Consider the following 9902-nt stretch of genomic DNA (forward strand, 5'->3'; position numbering starts at 1 on the left):
CAGGAATCATATAATTAATTATCCCCTTATCAGGAATCCTATTATTAATTGTTCCCTTATCAGGAATCATATAATTGATTATCCCCTTATCAGGAATCATATCATTAATGGTCACCTTATCATGAATCATATCATTGAATATCTCCATTATCAGGAATCATATAATTAATTATCCCCTTGTCAGGAATCATATAATTAATTATCCCCTTATCAGGAATCATATAATTAATTATCCCCTTGTCAGGAATCATATAATTAATTATCCCCTTATCAGGAATCATATAATTAATTATCCCCTTATCAGGAATCATATTATTAATTTTTCCCTTATCAGGAATCATATAATTGATTATCTCCTTATCAGGAATCATATCATTAATGGTCCCCTTATCATGAATCATATCATTGAATATCCCCATTATCAGGATTCATATAATTAATTATCCCCTTATCAGGAATCATATAATTAATTATCCCCTTGTCAGGAATCATATAATTAATTATCCCCTTGTCAGGAATCATATAATTAATTATCCCCGTGTCAGGAATCATGTGATCAATTATCCCCTTATCAGGAATCATATAATTAATTATCCCCTTGTCAGGAATCATATAATTAATTATCCCCTTATCAGGAATCATATAATTAATTATCCCCTTGTCAGGAATCATATAATTAATTATCCCCTTATCAGGAATCATATAATTAATTATCCCCTTGTCAGGAATCATATAATTAATTATCCCTTAATCAGGAATCATATGATTAATTATCCCCCTTATCAGGAATCCTATTATTAATTGTTCCCTTATCAGGAATCATATAATTGATTATCCCCTTATCAGGAATCATATCATTAATGGTCCCCTTATCATGAATCATATCATTGAATATCCCCATTATCAGGATTCATATAATTATCCCCTTTTCAGGAATTATATAATTAATTATCCTCTTGTCAGTAATCATATAATTAATTATCCCCTTATCAGGAATCATATAATTAATTATCCCCCTTATCAGGAAATCATATAATTAATTATCCCCTTATCAGGAATCCTATTATTAATTGTTCCCTTATCAGGAATCATATAATTGATTATCCCCTTATCAGGAATCATATCATTAATGGTCCCCTTATCATGAATCATATCATTGAATATCCCCATTATCAGGATTCATATAATTAATTATCCCCTTATCAGGAATCATATAATTAATTATCCCCTTGTCAGGAATCATATATAATTAATTATCCCCTTGTCAGGAATCATATAATTAATTATCCCCTTGTCAGGAATCATGTAATTAATTATTCCCTTATCAGGAATCATATAATTAATTATCCCCTTGTCAGGAATCATATAATTAATTATCCCCTTATCAGGAATCATATAATTAATTATCCCCTTGTCAGGAATCATATAATTAATTATCCCCTTATCAGGAATCATATAATTAATTATCCCCTTGTCAGGAATCATATGATTAATTATCCCCTTATCAGGAATCATATAATTAATTATCCCCTTATCAGGAATCATATTATTAATTTGTCCCTTATCAGGAATCATATAATTGATTATCCCCTTATCAGGAATCATATCATTAATGGTCCCCTTATCATGAATCATACCATTGAATATCCCCATTATCAGGATTCATATAATTAATTATCCCCTTATCAGGAATCATATAATTAATTATCCCCTTATCAGGAATCATATAATTAATTATCCCCTTGTCAGGAATCATATAATTAATTATCCCCTTGTCAGGAATCATATAATTAATTATCCCCATTATCAGGAATCATATAATTGATTATCCCCTTATCAGGAATCATATCATTAATGGTCCACTTATCATGAATCATATCATTGAATATCCCCATTATCAGGATTCATATAATTAATTATCCCCTTATCAGGAATCATATAATTAATTATCCCCTTGTCAGGAATCATATAATTAATTATCCCCTTGTCAGGAATCATGTAATCAATTATCCCCTTATCAGGAATCATATAATTAATTATCCCCTTATCAGGAATCATATAATTAATTATCCCCATTATCAGGAATCATATAATTGATTATCCCCTTATCAGGAATCATATCATTATGGTCCCCTTATCATGAATCATATCATTGAATATCCCCATTATCAGGATTCATATAATTAATTATCCCCTTATCAGGAATCATATAATTAATTATCCCCTTGTCAGGAATCATATAATTAATATCCCCTTGTCAGGAATCATATAATTAATTATCCCCTTGTCAGGAATCATGTAATCAATTATCCCCTTGTCATGAATCATATCATTACGAGATTTACCTTCAGAGGGAAGGGATTTAATGCAATGTTAAAATACTATTTATTAGTTAATTTCAATTGGGTCTTCTTATAAAGATTATGGAATATTTTGTTTCTAATGAGATGCTAATTAATTGCCCACACAGACACACACAAGACATTAGTGATTCGTGAAGAAGAAATCATTCCTTTTTTTCTGGAATCTTATTAATCATCACCTTATCAGTTATTATCTCGTTTCAAGATTTATTATCTTCAAAGGAAAGGAATTTTATACATCTTTTAAAACTCTATTTATTGGTTAATCTTATTAAAGATTATTGAATATTTTGTTTTCTAATGAAACGTTGAGTTAATTTCCCACAATAACAATGATGGGTGGCCTGTGGTTCAAATCACGCTCAAGCTTGATAGTTTCTTGTAGTGTCTGCAACCTCACCATCCTTTTAAGGATGGAAGGAGGAGTTTGGAGAGGCTATAGGTCAACCTGCTGAGTTATAGGCAGGCATTGTCTGGCTCTCCCTTGTCTTTACTTGGGAGCTGATCTTATGCATATAAGGTCAGAATCTTAGGCATTGTCGCTGTCCCTTGCTTAAGCTATTCATGAGCGACCTTTAAATCCTTAAACAACAACAATAAATGCAGCAGTTTATAGTCAATTGCAGGACACAGGCCTCAGAAATGTCTCTAGTCATGTCTGGGGTTTGGCCAGTCTTCATCACCACGCTGGTCAACTGCAGAGTGGTGATGGTGTGAAACTTTAATCTGATCGCTCAGAGGAAACCAACCTAGTATGGGTGGCCCTGACAAGTACAGCTTTGCTGATCATGGCGATACACAAACCCTTTCACCACGTTAAGGTATACCCCCACAGAAATACATACATACATACACACCTACAGCAATGTCTCAGTAGTCGTGTAGTGTATGTGTATTTGAGAGAGAGAGAGAGAGAGAGAGAGGAGAGAGAGAGAGAGAGAGAGAGAGAGAGAGAAAAGGCTGATAAATTTGAAAAGAAAATAATTTTATCTTGGATTCTTAAATAATTAAATATTTTCTAGGATAAGAAGTATTTTTTCTTAAACTTCAAAGTGAAGTAAAAATCATTGTTTCATTATGAATGATAAATAAAAAAATTATATGTTTCAAGATTTATATGTTTTCCAAATTTAATTATATTTTTTTAAATTCTGTTGAAATTTTATTTTTTGTAGGAGTAATTCATATAAAAGGTACTACGGAACATCAAACTCCAATCTCATTTTTCAGTGACGAATTGTAATTATGTTCTCGTAATAACAAACTCAGTGAAGTTACAATATAATTTTTCATTTAATATTGCTTTTAATGAAGTAATTCTCTAACGGACGATTACAACTGCAGTCATTAACATTATGAATATTTGAGCTTTGTACTAGATAATTCTAATTGACATTTTACATCACATTTTATGAAATTCTTCATAAATGATATATTGCAGGTAAATTATAAAATAGGAAATTTCTCTCTCTCTCTCTCTCTCTCTCTCTCTCTCTCTCTCTCTCTCTCTCTTTTGAAGTGTTTCTCATCCAGTGTATCGAAGAAAAAATATTTCCCTCTTCACAGTGAAAGCTGTTTTCAAAGTTTAATATTTTTCATGTTCGTTTATTTTATCTTTCATATGAGAGAGAGAGGAGAGAGAGAGGCGAGAGAGAGAGAGAGAGGAGAGAAGTTTGTATTACGACCAAATCATGTCCATACCAAGTTATTTATATGCAAGGGAAAATAAAAACTTTTGGTGTCATTGAAAACTTTTGTGCAAAATCCTTCCTCAAAAAGGCCATAACATTTGTCCAGTCCCTTCTCTCTTCATAAAGGTTCTTCAAAATGTTTCCTATGTAATTGTTCTATGAACCTTTTATTTCATGAATTTCCTCATGTCCTTCTCTCTCTCTCTCTCTCTCTCCTCTCTCTCTCTCTCTCTCTATATATATATATATATATACTGTATATGTGTGTGTGTCTATGCGTATATATATATATATATATATACATATATATATATATATATATATATGTATATATATATATATATATATATACTGTATATGTGTGTGTGTCTATGCGTATATAAATATACATATATATATATATACATATATATATATATATATATATATGTGTGTGTGTGTGTGTGTGTGTCTGTGTGTGTGTATATATACAGTATGTATATGTATATATTCAAGGTACACTTCAAAAAGGATTGTTATCTATAACTGGGCTTTTGATTAGGAAAACAACGTATTTACTTCGGACATGAATAAATTCTGGTTAAATTTGTGAATTTTGATTCTATGGCTGAGTTCCAACTCTTTGCTTTTAGAATACTGACATCTGCTCAATATATATTTGTAAAACATATCTGTATTTTACATATAACTACCAGAACCTAGAGCCCAAAAAATGAGAATAAAAATAAGATTATTAAAATCATGAGTTTTTGATGCATTAATAAAAACACAATACCTTGAAAGTAAGTTTTAGTAATCACACACTTCACATTAAAATAGAATCCGAGTGTTTCTACTTCTTGCCCAAAGTTGACAGCACACGTCCTTTTTTCCATTCATGTGAATGATTCTATATAATTGGAAAAGGGTTATGGACTCATAATTATGAAGAAATGTGTAGGCCAGGTATAGATTATATTCTATTCCAATAAAGTAGGCTATTTTTGGCTAAATTGAAGTAAAAATTACGTCATGGAAGGTTCCAGAATGCAAGGATTAAAGAGCTCCACACATTGTTTACTTTCATGGCCAATAGATGGCGTTAACAGTAGAGTACCAAATTGCTAATTACCCATCATCAATTAGCATTATGTTATATCTGTTTCTATTTGGGAACAAAATTTCTATTACCTCTTTATGAAAACAGTATAAGATTAATATGTTTCATGTATTGTTTTTAAGAACTACGTAGAATATCAAAATTATTACATTAAGAAATACATATAACCCATACTCCTCTAGTTCCCTCCCTTGAATCGTTACAAGTTTTAATTTACAGCCAATAGATGGCGTCAGAGAAACCTTGGCCTGACAAATATAGTCAATTATTTGGAGACCATGTGTGTCAAAAAAGTGTGGGAGGAAGGTAGAGGCTAGAGAATTGGTAGTTGGTAAATTGTCCAACGATCGTTTCCTTGTTATAAATTGATATTTTTATCGGAAATGGTGTGAATTTTTTATATACTACTGGGAACAACCCAAGTTTACTTATAAAAGTGTTTAGTATTTCCTTTCTCCATCAGAACACATTGATAATGAGTCATGTCCCTGTGCAAGTGATCAAGGTAACAATCATCAACATAGTTAAGGTTGGTGGGACGAGTTTTGGACAGCGCTGACAAATGGGATTTCCTTGAATGGAGAATATCATTAATCTTTACAGATTTGAATAATTTAATGAGTAATAGTTATATGCCAGAAGATGGATAACTATGGTGTAAGTTGATATTTGTATAATCAAGATAATCAACGTAAACAAATCGAATAATGAAAAAGAAAATTGTAATTTTTCTGTGGCTTCGCCAACGCCCTGACTGTGTTGCGTCATCCACTTGTGAATTTGTTTGTTGATAAGGGCGTTCCAGAGTGTACATCAGTTAGAAAATAAGCCTTATCGTCATTTCTTTAGTAAAGGTATTTATGTCAGTAAGGCTGTTCAAGAGAGAGAGAGAGAGAGAGAGAGAGAGAGAGAGAGAGAGAGAGGGACTCTAATATTGGAATGAGGTTATGTTTTCGCTCCTGTTTGTGTGTGTGTGTGGTCACAATTTTAATTGTCGAGTAATGAAACTTGCAGAAATTAACTGTTATTTAAAAAGCTGGTATTGATTAAATTTTGGAAGGTCAAGGTAAAAGGTCAAGGTCATGATCAAGCAAAATGTTCAATTCACATAATCAGCCATAAGTTTGGACAGCGTTGCCATAGACTTCAAACTTGGTTCATATTTGAGTGTATGAAAATCCACGCCAGTTAATACATGTTAAAGACAAAGGTCAATGTCATGGTCGAGCAAAAGGTCGAGAAATAAGCTGCCTTGGCGGAGGTCTGCGCTCTACTTAGTGCCCCTTTTGTTTATTATTTATATCAAATTAATTAAAACAATATTATAGAAGCTTTATTTCAACTGTGATCAAATTGTAGAATGGTCTCTCTACTTTGACAGTTGAATCGGTGGAACTCCAAAAGTTCAAACTTGCAGTGAATATTTTTATGTTGAACAGGCTGACATAAGACTCTCTTTTATAGTTATATATGAGAGATCTATTTTGATGTTATTGCGGTTCTTAAAATATTTAATTTTTATTGTTCATTACTTCCTTTGTAGTTTATTTCCTTTTTCCTTTTCCTTATTGGACTATTTTTTTCCTGTTGAAATCCTTGGGCATATAGCTTCATGCTTTCCCAACTAGGGTCGTAGTTTGGTTAGTAATAATAATAGTGTCATGTTGATATTTTTGTAGAATCCTGCATATTGTGAAGAATTTCTTTGGAGAATATTTGATATATAACAAATGTATAAACTGTATTTGACAAAATTGGAAAATATTGAAAAAATTTTGAAATCATTTCAATAGATAAGGATAATAATTTTAACGATTTAACAAAACTTACTAATGATTTTGCTATAAACCAACAATATTATTTTACTAAAACTATTTTCAAACCTGTTGAATGGATAAATTTTCTTGGTAGTATTTGAGAATTTACTTATTAGACTATTCAACTCTTGCTCTCTCTCTCTCTCTCTCCTCTCTCTCTCTCTCTCTCTCTCTCTCTCTCCATTAGGGATAGAGGAATAATTTCCAAAACAAAAACTTCAATCACATATTTTTTCTTTAATCAAAAACAACAATTACTTGATGTCTTACAAAGATTACAAATTTTCAAAGCACTTAATTTCATTTGTATATAAATATTTTAAACTCTTTATTATTATTATTATTATTATTATTATTATTATTATTATTATTATTATTATTATTATTATTATTACTTTCTGAGCTACAACTATAGTTGGAAAAGCAGGATGCTATAAAACCAAGGGCTCTAACAGGGAAAATAGCCCAGTGAAGAAAGAAATAAAGAAATAAACTACGAGAGAAGTTTAAGAACATTAAAATATATCTTTCATAGATAAGCTATAAATAGTTAAAAATAAAGAGAGGAAGAAAATAAGATAGAATAGCGTGCCCAAGTGTACCCTCAAGCAAGAGAACTCTAACCCCAGACAGTGGAAGACCATGGTGCAGAGGCTATGGCACTTCCTAAGACTAGAGAACAATGGTTTGATTTTGGAGTGTCCTTCTGCTAGAAGAGCTGCTTACCATAGTTGAAGAGTCTCTTCTACCCTTACCAAGAGTAAAGTAGCCACTGAACAATTACATTGCAGTTGTTAACCCCTTGGAAGAAGAAGAATTGTTTGATAATCTCAGTGTTGTCAGGTGTATAAGACAAAGGAGAATCTGTAAGAATAGGCCAGACTATTCGGTGTATGTGCAGGTAAAGGGGAAGTGAACCGTAACCAGAGAGAAGGATCCAATAAAGTACTGTCTGGTCAGTCAAAGGACCCCATAACTCTCTAGCGGTAGTATCACAATCAGATATTATTTAATCACTTTAGACAAAAGACAAGGATATCTTATATCTCTCATATCTTGAAATATTCAACCCCCAAGCAGTAGTTGATGGATTATCCATTACCTAATGGTTTATAAACCACAATAATGGATAGATCTCAGTTAATGGATTTAAAGGAAGACCAACAAGGGAATCAGTGATTTAATTTGGTGCTCGATAAAAAGGATATTTGATTCCTTGTTTTATTATTATTATTATTATTATTATTATTATTATTATTATTATTATTATTATTATTATTATTTTTTGTTTTTTTAATCATTTACATTATTATTATTATTATTATTATTATTATTATTATTATTATTATTATTATTATTGTTGTTGTTGTTGTTGTTGTTGTTGTTGTTGTTGTTGTTGATATTATTATTATTATCATCATCATTATAATTATTATTATTATTATTGAAAGTAATCTTTAATTTGAGCAAAATATTCATCCAGCAAAAGTTCTATATTGTTTTACAGAAAGAGAGAGAGAGAGAGAGAGAGAGAGAGAGAGAGAGAGAGAGAGAGAGAAGCCACGATTAATTAAAACCAAAATCAGCCAACTATTTCCACGTGAATTCATTGTGACGGAGATTAGAGCTCTCTCTCTCTCTCTCTCTCTCTCTCTCTCTCTCTCTCTCTCGACTGTAATATAATACAGCTGATGACAGGAAGTGCTGGATATATATTCATATGAGAGTAGAATTCTGAAATATATTAATATCTTTTATTGACTATGTGATCCTTTTGATATAATATACGCGGCATGTATGTCAACAAGAGAGAGAGAGAGAGAGAGAGAGAGAGAGAGAGAGAGAGAGAGAGAGAGATTACTTCAGTATATTCGTTTGTATATAAGACTCAGGAAATTGAAATTTCCTTTTTTCACAGAGAGAGAGAGAGAGAGAGAGAGAGAGAGAGAGAGAGAGAGCCTTACCTTATTGCCTTATTCTATGTTTGGGTTCCCCCAGGTCCTTCAGTGTGAGACACCTTGTATATCCACCAGAAAGTTGCTAATGCATCTTCCAATGTGGGTGAGAGAGAGAGAGAGAGAGAGAGAGAGAGAGAGAGATAGAGAGAGAGAGAGAGATAGAGAGAGAAGCGTGGAGTAGATGATGATAATTAGAGAAGTATTGATTTAAAAGCTCAAGATAGAGACGACTGGTGAAATGTAACCGAGGCCTTTTGCCTCAATAGGCGTGGGAGGAGATGATTATATATGTATATATATATATATATATATATGCATGTATGTATGTATACATATACATATATATATATATATATATAATGTATATATGCTTATATATATATATATATATATATGCATATTTCTGCTATAATAAAAGTAATGATATTATATTTAGGATAACAAATATCTGGAATTTCCATAACTCCATCAAAAAAGGATTTATAAAACTCCCAGAAAATTTCTCTATGAAGGGATTCATCAACCCTAGATCTACATTTAGGAGATGGAATTGATGCAAAGAGAGTAGCATCATCTGCATATGTAACAAGCTTGTTTTCTAGGACAAACCACATGTCATGTGTATATAGTGTGAAAAGCAATGGGCCAAGAACACTACTCTGTAAAACACTGGATATCACATTCCTATACTCACTATGGTGCCCATCAACAACAACTCTGAGATCTATTACTCTGCTTTCTCCGTTATTGCACAATTAGAAGATCTTGGGAAAAGGAAGAAAGTCCGACTTTTTCTGATAAGACGTCAAATAAAAGCATTGAAAAAGATACATTGAAAAGCATAAATTGGTTGACTATATTTTCTAATCTTCATCTTCCTTCCAAAATACAGTTTTTATCCATAAAATGGCGCGGACAGGAAATATATATATTTAAAACAGAGTCATATCTCTTTCTCAACATAGAAAAACTCC

The sequence above is a fragment of the Palaemon carinicauda genome, chromosome 34 (assembly GCF_036898095.1).
Source record: "Palaemon carinicauda isolate YSFRI2023 chromosome 34, ASM3689809v2, whole genome shotgun sequence".
Classification (NCBI taxonomy): Eukaryota; Metazoa; Arthropoda; class Malacostraca; order Decapoda; family Palaemonidae; genus Palaemon; species Palaemon carinicauda.